The sequence below is a fragment of the Choloepus didactylus genome, chromosome 19, assembly GCF_015220235.1.
Source record: "Choloepus didactylus isolate mChoDid1 chromosome 19, mChoDid1.pri, whole genome shotgun sequence".
In the NCBI taxonomy this organism is placed as follows: Eukaryota; Metazoa; Chordata; class Mammalia; order Pilosa; family Megalonychidae; genus Choloepus; species Choloepus didactylus.
Window position 1 is genome coordinate 45,135,618 of NC_051325.1, and position 14,581 is coordinate 45,150,198.

At 37.4% G+C, this 14,581-nt stretch overlaps 1 protein-coding gene across 8 annotated transcripts in view; it reads right to left on the bottom strand.

Annotated features, from left to right (window-relative positions):
* Positions 1–14,581, bottom strand: part of ZHX3 (zinc fingers and homeoboxes 3) — a 198,073-nt gene that overhangs the window by 103,073 nt on the left and 80,419 nt on the right. For 5 of the 8 annotated variants that reach the window (XM_037811733.1, XM_037811734.1, XM_037811730.1 and 2 more), the window contains one exon: positions 1,422–1,530. The exons of 2 other annotated variants lie outside the window; for them this stretch is intronic. The gene's annotated coding sequence lies outside the window, so the exon portion shown is untranslated. Of the gene's footprint in view, positions 1–616; positions 807–1,421; positions 1,531–14,581 lie in introns of all 8 variants that reach the window. One more of the 8 variants, XM_037811731.1, reaches the window with a different exon arrangement.

The window sequence follows — 14,581 nt, forward strand, 5'->3', positions numbered from 1 at the left end:
CTTTACCTTCCTAACACAAGCACACTTCATTCAGTCATTTCAATAGATACTTACTGAGCTCTCCAGCTCAGTTCAACGTTCTCTCCAGCACCAAATTCTAGAGATACAGTGGTGAAGGTAAAGTTCTTGCCTTCATGGAGCTTGTGTGCTGGGAAGATGTGTGGGTGTGGAGGCAGGCAGGGAGACAGCCAATCAAGCAAGTAAATATGTAGTAGACAGTGATAACTGGAATGGAGAAAATAAAGCGAGAGAGGAGGGGAATTCCAGGGCGTGGTGAGGTATCACTTTCAAATGAGGGTATCATGGGAGGCATCACTGATAACTTTGGAGCAGAAATTTGAAGAGGAATGATGGCAGGAGCCATGCGCCAAGGAGACTAGCATGGCTAAAGCAGAGTCAATGGGAGAGCAAGTACAAAGTGATATGTGTACAAGTTTACTTGAAAATAATCCTGTCTTGTGCCATTTTTAATTTATAGGATTGATATACAAGGCCATCAAATAATTTTTACTGAACCTTAAGACTAAAAATTAAAATATGGTCAAACTGGAGTAGGTCATATATCCCATGGAAGCCCTGCTACAATCCATCATTAAAGCACAGGGAAGAACCCCACCTTAAGACAGCAAGTCTCAGAAGCTGCAGTTGTAGAAAATTTCCCCAAGTGCTGGGTGGTCCCAAGTTTGTGGAGAAGGAGTGATATTGCCAAGCAGTTGTCCAAGTCAGGAGACTGTGGCTTAGAACTCCCAGCATCATACACCATCAATGATTCTGCCTCCATTTCCTTCCTTTTCTTTCTGAAAATTCTATTCAGCATAATGGAGAAGGGTTCTTAGCTTAATAATGGAAAATAATGCAAAAGATTCTATTTATAAAGATTTATGAGGGCACATTTATTTCACAAAGTGAAGGCTATATCTATTTACACTGATTATTTGCTAGTTGCTTTGTCTTCTGTATTCAGAATTTTAAAATGTTTCCCATTCTAGAGAGTGGTGCCACACATCTTAGATAATTGGTATTCAAACTAGTTTTCTGGTTTTTCAAGTCAGTAGTTTAATAAAGCACTAGTACAAGCTTTGCAATCAGGCTGAAAGCTGGTACTTGAACTAAATCTGCAAATCACAGAGACACAACACACAAACCCAGTTACAGAATACACGATGCTCAATTTAAGATGTAACACGTTTCTATTAAATGATCTAAGAGATCATTTAAGTTGTATATTTAATACTGATTTTTAGGTTAATTAAAAAAATCACTTGATCAAACAGCTCAGCAATAAAAACTGATGGAGAAAATAATATTTAACAGCAATACAAAGATGAAATATAAGACTTTGGTATAATAAAATTATAGTGACTGATACAGCAAGGAACTATTTAAAATTCAGAAGTAAGCTATTTACTTGGGAAACATACTTTTTCCTTATTTCACTGTTTTTTTCTGGTTCCCCTTTTCACTTTTTTGCAGTCCCGGATGCATCTTTAAAGGGTCAGTTGCTCTTGCTTCTGCACTTGCAACTCAGTCCTATAAAAGAAGAAGCATGCCATCACTTCATGAGAAAAGAGATAAAGCAGATACTGGGAAGCTGAATTATCTAATCTCATCAATCTCCTTTCCTAGTTCATTTTCACCAGAACTGTACACAAACAGAAAATGGGGGGGGGGGGGGGTAGAATAAAAGGAGATAATCACAACACAAACTAGCAACTTAAACCTATTAAAAATGCTAGTAGAAACTGGAACAGAAAAACAGAAGTAAGGCAAACTCAATTTTCTCTGATAAAAGATGAGAACAAAATGATTCATTAGTATCTGTAATTTTAATAACTGTTTCCACCAATAAGTGCCCAGCCCTTTCTCCTGGATGTTCGATATGGCTTGGCAGAAATAATAAAATTAGTGAAAGTTGTGGCCTTACAACTTCAAGGATGCACACTTTAAGGATCTGCTATTCTCTGATCCTCTTTCCACTCAAAGTCCTTGGGTTTTCCTGGCTTGGATTTCAGAGGTACAAAACTGGTTCCGCCATTTTTCAACACCTTACAATGTTGACACTGATTTGTTCTCCCTCATGTAAAAACATTTTTATTTTTAGTATTAATCACCATCATTGACCATTCTAGTTTTGCTAAGTTATACAATCTCAGTCTTTATCTCCTATCTTTCCTTCTGGTGTCATACATGCCCCTTTCATTTCTCTTTCCCTAAGCATTCTCTTACATTGAGATGTCCATTGATAGTCAATTTGCCACAACATGAGTAAAAGCCAGAGGGTGTCTGAAATTCAGAATTGGATGGTATAGGGGAAAAAAAACAATCAACGCAAACTTGAGTCTATAGATAAGAGTAACATTGTAAGATGCTTCCAATAATTGTAACAAAGGCAATATACCAAAGCTAAATGTCCATAAGAGGGGAATATAAGCGAGCAGTATGGGATTCTTAGTGTTGTTACTGTCTGACCTTTCCATGGTATTTTTTAAAAATTCAGTTTTAGTGAGATATATTCTTTTTTTTAATTTATGCAATTTTATTGAGATATAGTCACATACCATACAATCATCCAAAGTGTACAATCAGTTCACAGTGTCATCATATAGTTGTGCATTCAACACAATCATTTTTTGAACATTTCATTACTCCAAGAAATAAGAATAAGAATAAGAATAAAAAGAAAAGGAAACATCCAAAACATCTCATACTCCCCCCACCCCCACTATTATTCATTTACTTTTTGTCCCCCTTTTTTCTACTCATCTGTCAATACACCAGATAAAAGGAATGCGAGCCACATGGCTTCACAATCACACAGTCATCCCATATAAGCTATATAGTTATACAATTGTCTTCAAGAATAAAGGATACTGGATTGCAGTTCAACAGTTTCAGGTATTTCTTTCTAGTTATTCCAAAACACTCAAAACTAAAAAGGGATATCTATATAATGCATAAGAATAACCTCCAGAATGACCTCTCAACTCCATATGAAATTTCTCAGTGACTGAAACTATTTTGTTTCATTTCTCTTCCCCATTTTGGTCAAGAAGACCTTCTCAATCCCATGATAATGGGTCCAGGCTCAGTGAGATATATTCTTATACCATACAGTCATCCACAGAATACAATCAATTGTTCATAGTACCATCATATAGTTGTGCATTCATCACCATAATCAATTTCTAAACATTTTCATTGCTCTAGAAAAAGATAAAGAATAAAAAATAAAAATATAAAAGAACACCCAAAACATTCCATCCCCCCCATTCCACCCTATTTTTCATTTAGTTTTTGTCCCCATTTTTCTATTCATCTCCCCATACATTAGATAAAGGGAGTGTGAGCCACAAGGTTTTAGCAATCACAGAGTCACACCATGTAAGCTACGTAGTTATACCATCGTTTTCAAGAATCAAGGCTACTGGGATGCGGTTCGACAGTTTCCAGCTATTCCAATACACTAGAGACTAAAAAGGGATAGATACATAGTGCATAAGAACACCCTCCAGAGTGACCTCTTGACTCCATTTGAAGTCTCTCAGCCACTGAAACTTTATTTTGTTTCATTTTGCTTCCCCCTTTTGGTCCAGAAGATTTTCTCAATCCCACGATGCCAAGTTCAGGCTCATCCCCAGGAATCATGTCCCATGTTGCCAAGGAGATTTACACCCCTGGGAATTACGTCCCAAATGGGGGGGAAGGCAGTGGGCTTACCTGCCAAATGGAGTTAGAGAGAGAGAGGCCACATCTGAGCAACAAAATAAGTTATCTGTGGGAGACTCTTAGGCACAATTATAAGCAGGTTTAGCCTCTCCTTTGCAGTAACAAGCTTCATAAGGGCAAGCCCCAAGATTGAGAGCTTGGCCCACCAAATTGGTAGTCCTCAATGCTTTCAAGAATATCAATAATAACCCAGGTGGGAAAGTTTAATATTTCTGCATTTTTCCCCAGTTCCACAGGAAGGCCCAGCAAATACATTTTTATTGTCCGCCCAAATTACTTTGGGATGTATCGGGGTTTCACACTAATTTGTACAAACTTACCAGATCTCCCTTCCTATTCAAAGATCCATGTAATTATGGTGTTTGAATAAACTGGCCGCAAAGTTAAATTATTTAGTGTGCTACAGAAAATATAGATCCTGTACCAAATAAACATCTCTTCCCTTGGTCTCACACAGAAGTTGAAGTTTTATAACATAGTCAATATCATCCTTTACCATTTGGCCTGATTTGCCTTAGTCCTAACCAGATCCACTTCATTCCTATCTCTAATTGAAGTCTGACTCTTTTTCAGCTTTTTTAACAGCTGCTGTATAAGGTAATACTGACACTCATAGCTGCTGAGCTCTAGCTCTGAGTCTCAGGTGTCACACAGATACCCAAAGTTCCAGAGACTGACTGAGTTATACACAAAGAGCTCAGCATCTCAGAATTTACAAATAACCATTACAGCTCAGGAATAGATGTGGCTGCTGTAAGAGCTTACAATCTAGGGACCTTTACAATAAGCCTTTCCCTGATAACTTGTGCTTTAAGATTTAATTCTCAGAGTTAATATATTATATTAAAAAAAAAAAAGAAAGAAAAATCTGGTTCCTGGTTCAGGCTGTGAGTTTCAGGCAAGGGAACTGTTACCTTCTTGTCTCTGACTCTCACCCCTCTGTTGTCCCTTTCTGTGGAAGACCCAGGACAGGCACACAGAAACTCTTGGGAATGAGTGAGACAGTAACTGTCTTTAACAAACCACTAAAGATGTTTCATGGGATCTTGAAATTACTTGGGAAATAGTTGGAAAAGCATTGCTCTTAAGTTCTTCATTTCTCTTTCCCTAAGCATTCTCTCTGATTGAGATGCCCATGAGTAGTCAATTTGCCGCAAACTGAGTAAGCCAGAGGGTCTCTAAAATTCACCAGAGATGCTGTCAAAGACAAACAGAACATCTGGGCATCAGCACACTGTGAGTATCCATGAGGGTAAACACGTTTGCCCCTCAAAAAGGCATCCATTGCTGAAGGAGCTCCAACTTACCACCAATGTTTTTATGTACTTAATATACACTTAAGTAGCATTTATTCTGTGCCAGGCACTGTTCTAAGGGCTCTAACTACATTAGCTAATTCAATCCTTACAATGGGCCTATGAAGTAGATTTGATTACTCTACAATCAAATGAGGAAACCGAGGCACAGAAAGTGAAAGTAAATTGCCCACGATAACACGGTGATGGAGTTTGGCTCAGAATCTGGTCCTAACCACAATGAGCTATGCTGCTTATCAAAAAAGCAGTGGTCCCTAGACAAATACAAACATAATTTTGCACAGTAAGCTCAATGTCTAGTTACATTAGCTCTTATTGGGAAAATTTTGCCAATTAATCATTTACTAAAAAACTTAACTTCTAATTCTTCACAACTTATTTTTATTAAAAAATAAAAACTGATCCTTCCTTATTTTAAAAAAATTACCCTATGAACATCACAAAAGGGAAATCCTCCTAATTTTATGGACGTCAGAAGCAATACTTATTTTAAGTTGAATATTCACATTTACCCACTACTCCAGCTTATTACATTTATCCCAGATATTTTGTTATGCTTACCAGATCCCTTCTAACTCTAAAATTATAAAGGTCTTTCTCAAGTCATTTATTCTTTAACTATCCCTAGTTCAGTTAGATTGGGACATGATGCCAATAACGCCAAAAACTGTGAGTTTAATCCACTACAGATCAGTTAGCTTTGTTTGCTACAAACAACAGATTCTAAACCTACATGGCATATTTTGAGCCATAGGATTAGCCAGGAGGGAGTGTGCAAGGCAACTAGCATAAATACATCTCCAGAGAAGCAAATCCACACGTAGCACAGCACTGACTGTGGAGCAGAAGCCTCAACCTCATTCATAAAGAGAAGCATCAGATCGCTGATTGGCAAAGCACTTCTGTCTTTGTGAGTGAGAAACTCAACCTGATCTCAGATCTTTTGCCAAATAACCTAAACTTCTCTTTCAAAAAAACAAAATAGGTATAAGATAAAAATAAGAAACTAAAGTTTCAGTTGATGCACATGATCTGCTTAATTGATCTGAAAAGAGAATTTTCTTATGCCTGATACCAATTTCACTGACAAAAAAAATACATGCAATGGTTTTAGAAAGTGTCACAAAAATCCCTTTGCTACTGCAGTCCATCCTGTAGTATTTCTTACTTAGATACTTTAAAGTTTACTCTCAATTCTCATAAAGCCAAAAGTTGCTCCATTTCCAAATATGAAATTATTTTAAACACACTTTTTCGAATTAAATGCAACAGCCAAATTCAGTGCATACTACATTTAAAAGCAACCTAGAGCCCATTCAAGGTAGAAATGTTACCAGTTTCAACAAATTAAAGTGTAAAAGCAAAACTATATTCATTTAATTGTTATTTTAGGAAGAAACTCACTTGAAATCATCCATCTTCAAGTCTTCCTGCCCACAGCTGGAAAAAACTTGCCCTACTAATCACATGGGTTCCAACAGTCATAGGTAACGATGACAGCAAAGCAACAGGTGTTTGTGAGATCACAGAAACTCTATGACATAATTTTTTTTTCTTGAGGTAAAATTCACATAACATAAAACTAACCATTTTAAAGTGTACAAATTCAGTAGGATTTAGCCTATTCACAATGTTGTACAAACACCACCTCTATCTAGTTTCAAAACATTTTTATCACCCCAAAATGAAACCCTGAACCCATTAAGCAGTCACGTCCACTCTCCCCTTCTCCCAGCCCCTGGCACACTAATCCGCTTTCTCTTTATTAATTTACCTAGCCTGCTTATTTCATATAAAAGGAATCATACAATATGTAAACTTTTACATTTGACTTGTTTCACTCAGCATAATGTTTTCAAGATTCATCCATGTTGTAGCATGTATCAGCACTTCATTTCTCTTTATTGTCAAATAATATTCCATTACATGGATATACTGCATTTTGTTTATCTGTTCGTCTGTTGACAGACACTTGGGTTACTTCCACCCTTTTGCCATTGTGAATTATGCTTCTATGAACATTCATATTACAAGTATTTGTTTGAACACGTGTTTCCAATTCTTTGGTATATACCTAGGAGTGGAATTGCTGGGTCATATGATAATTCTGTTTAACTTTTTGAGGACTCCCCAAACTGTTTTCCACCGCAACTGCATCATTTTATATTTTTACTGGGAATGTGTGACGGTTCCAATTTCTCCACATCCTTGCTAATACTTATTTTCCATTTTTTTATTATAGCCATTTTTATGGATTGACTCATATACCCCACAAACACATGTCCCAATTTTAACTCTCAGTCCTGTAGTTGTGAACCTATTTGTAAATAGGATCTTTGAAGATTCTTCTAAGATGAGGCCAAACTGAATCTGGGAGGGCCTTAATCTAATATGACTGGATTCTTTATAAGCATAGGAAATTTGGACACAGTAGTACGAGTGAAGAGAAGACAGGAGACAGATGGCCATGGATCGCTGATAACCTGCCACCAGAATGCTACAGACTTCAGAGAAAGCATGGCCCGCTGACACCTGGATTTTGGACTTCTAGCCTGAGACAATAAATTCCCATTGCTTAAGCCAATCAGTCTGTATTATTTGTATAGCAGACCTGACAAACAGCCACCCTAGTGAGTATGAAACTGTATCTCATTGTGGTTTTGGTTTGGTTTGCATATCCTTAATGACTAATGAGGAGCATCTTTTCATGTGCTTTTTGGCCACTTGGATATCTTCTTTACAGAAATGTCTATTCAAGTCCTTTGCCCATTTTTAAATTGGCTTGTCTTTTTGTGTTGAGTTGTAAAATTTCTTTGTATATTTAGGATACTAGACCCTTATCTGATTTGCAAATATTTTCTCCCATTCTGCAAGTTGTCTTTTCTCTTTCTTGAGAATGTTCTTTGTTGCACAGAAGTTTTTAATTTTGATAAAGTTCAGTTTATCTATTTTTTCTTTTGTTGCTTGGCTTTTGGATATCATAGCTAACAATCCACTGCCAAATCCTAGGTCATAATAATTCTACCCCTATGTTTTCTTCTACTTGTTTTATAATATTACCTCTTACAATTAGGTCTTTGATTAATTTTGAGTTAATTCTTATATATGGTGTGAGGTAGGGGCCCAACTTCATTGTTATGCATGTGCAATACAGTTTTCCCACACCATTTCTTAAGAGACATATTTCCTCATTGAATGGTCTTCACACTCTTGTCACAAATCAATTGAGCATAGTTGTTTGGGTTTATTTCTGAGCTCTCAATTCTATTCCATTGATCTTTATCTCTCCTTATGGCAGTATTGTACCATATTGATTAAAATTGCTTTGTGTAAATTTTGAAATTGGGAACTGAGTCCTCCAACTTTGCCTTTTTCAAGATTGTTTTGACTATTTAGGGTCCTATGCAATTCCATGTGAATTTTAGGGTCAGCTTTTCTATTTCTGCAAAACAGGCTACTGGGATTTTGATAGGGATTGCCCCAAATCTATAGATTGCTTTGGGTAATAATGCCATGGTAGTGGCTTGTGTTAGAAAAAAGCATTATACCTTAAAAATGTTCACCCAGTTATGGAGGAGAAAATAATTTATTCACGATCTTGTAAGAACGGATACACAGACAGACACATGGCAGGTGTGGCGAACAACAGAACACAGCGAAAATTTATATTCCAGGCCTAATGCAAGTCCCTCCCCTGTTTCTCCACTGGCTGGATGCTCCAGAGGGTACAGTCTATCCAAGAGAGCTAACTAGCTCACCTTTGGGGTTTTAAATTGTTATTCGAGAGAGCCAACTCTAGGCTTATGTCAAGGGCCCTTTCCCTCCTCCCAACCACAGAGCCCATTGGAGCCAGCCTTGTTCAGCCTCCTTTCTTCCCTACCCCATATTGCCTCTATGTGAAAGCTAAACTTAAACCTTTCTTACACTTGGAGTTATGAACCACAGAAAAGCATGTTTTTAAACTTCATCCATTCATGTGGATGTGAACCCATTAAAAATAGGACCCTTTGAAGAGGTTACTTCAGTTAAGGTGTGGCCCAACTGATTAAGATGGGTTTTAATCCTATTACTGGAGTCCTTTATAAGAAGAATGAAATTCAGACACATAGGGAGATAACCACAGGGAGCAGCCAGAACCTGGAAGTCCACAGAACTGAGAAGCCAAGAAAGGCCACCATGTGCATTGTCACATACCAGAAGAGCCAAGGACCAAAAATTGTTGGCAGCCAGCCCCAGAAAGCCAGTGCCTTCTGGGGGAAAGTATTGCCTTGATGACACCTTGATTTTGGACTTCTCCTTGCCTCAACCCATTGCATGATATTTGCTTTGGCAACCAGGGAAACAGCCATCTTAATATTGAATCTTCCGATCCATTAACATGGGTTGTCTTACCTTCTATGATGTATTAGGAGTTTTTAAACACCCTTGATGAGGTAATGTACTAACTTCCTTTAGTTGTCTGTACCTTTATGCTAATCTACTAACACCCTGAAACAATTCACAAACATGAAGTTTACACTTGCCATGAAGAGTTCCAATATTCACATCCCAGAGACAGAGTGTCAATTATTTGGGTTCTTATTGTTTGCTTTTGCATATGGAAAAGGTCAGAACTCAAGGATTTTCAACTCTCATTTATAATCAAGTTTCATCACGTTCAATTCCCAGTAGAGAAGTTGATACACATGAACCTTATATGCTCACTGATACGTGTTTTTTTTTTTAAACAGATTTCACAGAATGGCATCGGGAGCTCTATTTCAAATATTCAGATCACAAAAACTTTGGTTATGAAAAAGGTTGATTATGAAACATTAGCTACTTTGCCAAAGATTTCACTTAAAGAAGCCTGGACAGACAGAACTTACAGTGTCAACTATAATTAGGGAACGGGGAGTAGGGGAGGGAAAGACTTTAAAAGTCTTTCCTCTATCCCCCCCTGAGTACCTCTTTGTTGCTCAGATGTGGCCCTCTCTCTCTCTAACTGAGCCATCTCGACAGGTGAACTCGCTGCCCTCCCCGCTACGTGGGACCCGACTCCCAGGGTTGTAAATCTCCCTGGCAATGCAGAATATGACTCCCGGGGATGAATGTGGACCCGGCATCGTGGGACTGAGAGTATCTTCTTGACCAAAAGGGGGATGCAAAATGAGACGAAATAGTTTCAGTGGCTGAGAGATTCCAACTGGAGTCGAGAGGTCACTCTGGTGGACATTCTTATGCACTACATAGATAACACCTCTTAGGTTTTAATGTATTGGAATAGCTAGAAGTAAATACGTGAAACTACCAAACTCCAACCCAGCAGTCTGGACTCCTGAAGACAATTATATAATAATGTAGATTACAAGGGGTGACAGTGTGATTGTGAAGACCTTGTGGATCACACCCCCTTTATCTAGTGTATGGATGAATAGAAAAATGGGGATAAAAACTAAAGGACAAATGGGGTGGGATGGGGGGGATGATTTGGGTGTTCTTTTTTCACTTTTTTTTTTTATTCTTGTTCTGGTTCTTTCTGATGTAAGGAAAATGTTCAGAGATAGATTGTGGTGATGAACACATAACTATGTTATCATACTGTGGACAGTGGATTGTATACCATGGATGATTGTATGGTGTGTGAATGTATTTCAATAAAACTGAATTTAATAAAAAAAAAAAAGTCTTTCCTCTAAAAAGTTTTAGCTTAAGTCTATGAGAGAACAATCTCTTGAAGATATAAATGTAACTTGGGCAGGACACAATCTGTTCTTTGCTCTCACATCAAAATTAGAATTGAAGAACAAAAGAGGAAATCCAGGGAAAATAAATGGATTTTTTGAGACTAGCAATTTCAAGGAAATTATGTATTTTCCAAAAATAAAAGTCATTTTAAGACCAGTACATTATTAGTCTGAAGGCAGGTGATTTCTTTAATTCTCATGTCTGGTGTCAACTTTTCATAGCTTCAGTTTATACCTCCCGTTAATATATAGGCTCACCTGAGACTCTTGGTCTGAGGTGACCCATAAATATCAGGAATGGTTTTAAGACTCACACTGGTTATAAATAACTTCAATTAGAAAATATCATCTGATGCAGAAATAAACAACTAGCAACCAAATCCCAAGAAAAAGAAATCCAGTTCCATGTATTTTGCCATCTATAATGAAACCAAAGGCAATAAAAATATCTTCTGGCAGGTGCTCAGGGTCAGTTTCTTGGCAGGGAATGCTGGCTAATGCAAAGTTAGGGTTTCTAAGTCAATGTTTTCTTGGTCTTTTTTTTTTTTTTTTTCACTAGAAAGTTCAAGTTGAAGAGGGCAAGGAACAAGGGGGCAAGGAAAAAACTGGACTTGGGCAAGAAATGAGGGCAGAAGTTAACCAGGTAAGAACATGATACAGTGAGGCAACAGACTAAACAGTCCAGGGAGGGCACAAGTAAAGGGAAAAAACCAGGCTAGGATATGTGTGGAGCAGATTGCTGGCCGAATCTGATACTAAGCAGTCATAGGGTCCTTTCAGCACAGTTATCAGCAAGGCTGGTCAGAGTAACATATCACAGCATGAGTTTTGCCATAAATTCTCTTAAAACTGGAAAGCCCTTATAACATAGGAGGTAAAAAGGGCTCCCTCTTCTTTAGCCCTGCTAATGCCTAATGAGGGTCTTAACTTCAGGTCTCATGCAATTCCCCATCCTCTAAGAGGGATAGGACAATTCAACAAGCTAAGTGAATAACTGTACATCTCCCTCCACATTTCCTTGGCTTCAGTTGGATTCATTAATCTGAGCCCCATGTCAAGGTGCAAGAGCCAGGCAGGAAAAGGTTTGACTTAAACCTTTCTACATTTAGTGCCTGAGGAAATGGGAGAAAAGCCGTGTTCTCTTTGGTTGGTGGCAGCACTGAGCAAAGGGAATTCTATGAGGAATGAGATTGGGGAAGGGTCCTGAGCCCCCATTCTGTCACAGAGAGAAACATTCTGTGCCTCTCAAACCAAGAATTCCTGATCTTGGGTAACAGGATGAATATTTGAATGGATGATAGCCACTTGAGTCTGTGGGGTTTTTAGGCAGTTCCTAGTGGGAGAGCATTTAGAGGCCATATAGAAAGCCCTTCAAGTGCATTCTGGTGCACCTTACCCAGAAGCCCAGCAGAAGGGAGCCCAGATCAGGCACCCTGGCAACTTCTGCTGCAGGCTAGGATGAAGAAGCACCCTGCCCCACTCACAGTGCAGGCCCTCTCAGCATTCTGAGCACAGCCATCCTAACCTCTTGCCTCAGAACTGCAGGGATCTGAACCAATGTGGAGGTGGCTCTCTTAGTCTCTGATTGGGTACCCTGAGCTCTTTCACTGCTTAGGTATTTTCTTTTTACCTATCTGTAAAGGGAGTTTTCAGTTAATCTGCAAGGCTGCCATTCTGTGGCCAAGAGCTGAACTCCTGAGCCGTCTGCCCTGGACTGATGGGCCCCCTTTAATTTTGTTCTCAGCTCTCTTTGGAGTGATCTTAGTTACGGGATCCTGGAAACAAGCCCTTAATTGTACGGCAAATGCCTGGTTTGCAAGTGCTGCTAGACAGGAAAAGAGAAGCAGAATGGCAGGCTGATGTTTATGACACAGCTAGAAACTAACCATCCTTGATTTTTAAATGGCAGGAAGGTTTCTAATAGTCTAAATCTGGACACATCTTACATGTCTGTCAACATGAGAATGGATAAACACATTGTGCTATATTCATACAATAGAACACTACCTAGCAATAAAAAAAAAAAATTCTGATACAACATGGATGAATCGCAAAATCATGTTGAGCAAGGAAAGCCAGACAAAAAAGAAAACATATTTTGTGATTCTTTTTATATGTAGTTCCAAGAAAAAACAAAATTAAGATACGGTGTTAAAAATCAGAATAGCAGTTATCTTTGGATAGTGATGATTGGCAGGAAGAAGGAGCATGAGGGAATTTTTTGGGGTGACAAAGATGATCTAAATACAGATTAAGAGGTATAAACATTTGTCAAACTCCTTGATCTATATACTTAAAATCTATGTATTTGCTGTATATAAATTCTGCCTCAATTTAAAGAAATTTAAAAGTCATTAAAGCAGTTTTCTTATCATGTTGTATCGATGTGGCTAAGATTTTGAGAAAGAAGATATCTAAAGTATTCAAATATACCTTTTTAGACAGAGATAAACCTCTTTAAAGTAATATGGACATTTTTAGTTACAAATTCATTTCATTCTTAAAACTGAATTACCCAGAGAATTCCCTCAAATCTCTCTTTTATTCTAACTTCCATGTTTAGTATTTTAAGTATGTTTTAAGAGAAAGTATATGTAGAGGGTAGAAAGACTGATTTTTTTTAAATGCTTGAAAATTTTTTTTCTCTGATTATAAAAGCAGTATATGTTGAATATAGGAAAATACAGAGGAGTATATAAGACTACAGGGTGGAAAACTCATATAATCTAAATCACAAGCATAAGGAAGAAAATTAAGAGCCATCTAAAAATATCCACTACCCAGAGATTAGCACTGTCAATATTTTGATACATGCACACACACACAAACACACACAATTTTAACCAAACTGGAACACACTGTCACTGGACATATTGTTACTGTTTTTGTTTTTGCATAAATATAAATGTTTTCCATGTTAATGAGCATTCTTTGCATTTTCTCTCACAAATAAGTTTAAACATATTTCCATATGATTATTGACCATTCATATTTCTCTGTGAGACAGCTTAAGAATTTAAAAAATAATAGTGAGTTTTTCCTGATTATAATGTTCTTACTGTAGAAATGTAGGAAATACAGAAGAGTATAAGATTATGGGGGGAGTTCATATAGTGCAAATCGTAAGAATAATTAAAACTAATTTTTACTTTTTTGCATATAAATTTTTCTTACATAACTAATATTCTGGATAAAACTGTTTTTGAATACATATTTTTTTCACTTAGCATCAGTCCTTGAGCATTTTCCCTATGTCATTAAAGATATTTGTAAACATCTATTTTTTGTTAGCTCCATTTTGTTTGTTGAATTTTGCTAGCTGCTTATACTGTGATTTAACAATTACCCAATGTCGGGCATTTTAACAAGTTTTCTTTTGTTTTTGTTTACTTTATAATCTGGAAATAAACATCTTTGTATATAAATTATTGTCTTAACCCATGATTATTTTCTGGGGATAGGCTGCCAGAATTTAAATTTCTGAGTCAAAGAGTATGGACATTCTTAAGGCCCATATTGCATTGTTTTGAGAGTTGTATCAACTTGCTTTCTACAAGGAGTATATAAGAATGTCTGAACCTGTAAACACCCTTGATGGCATTAAATTCTTTCTTTGTGTCTCTCTACACACACCTGAAACACATATTTATACTCCCCACCCTTCACACACTCCCCACACCTCCCACCATACCTGCCCCCACAAAACACTTTGCTGCAGGAAAAATATGTTACAATTTCCAATGAATATTTACTAATGGAATGAAATTTTTTCCTTTGCCTAAACCACCTACAGTTCCTCTTCTATGAAGTGGC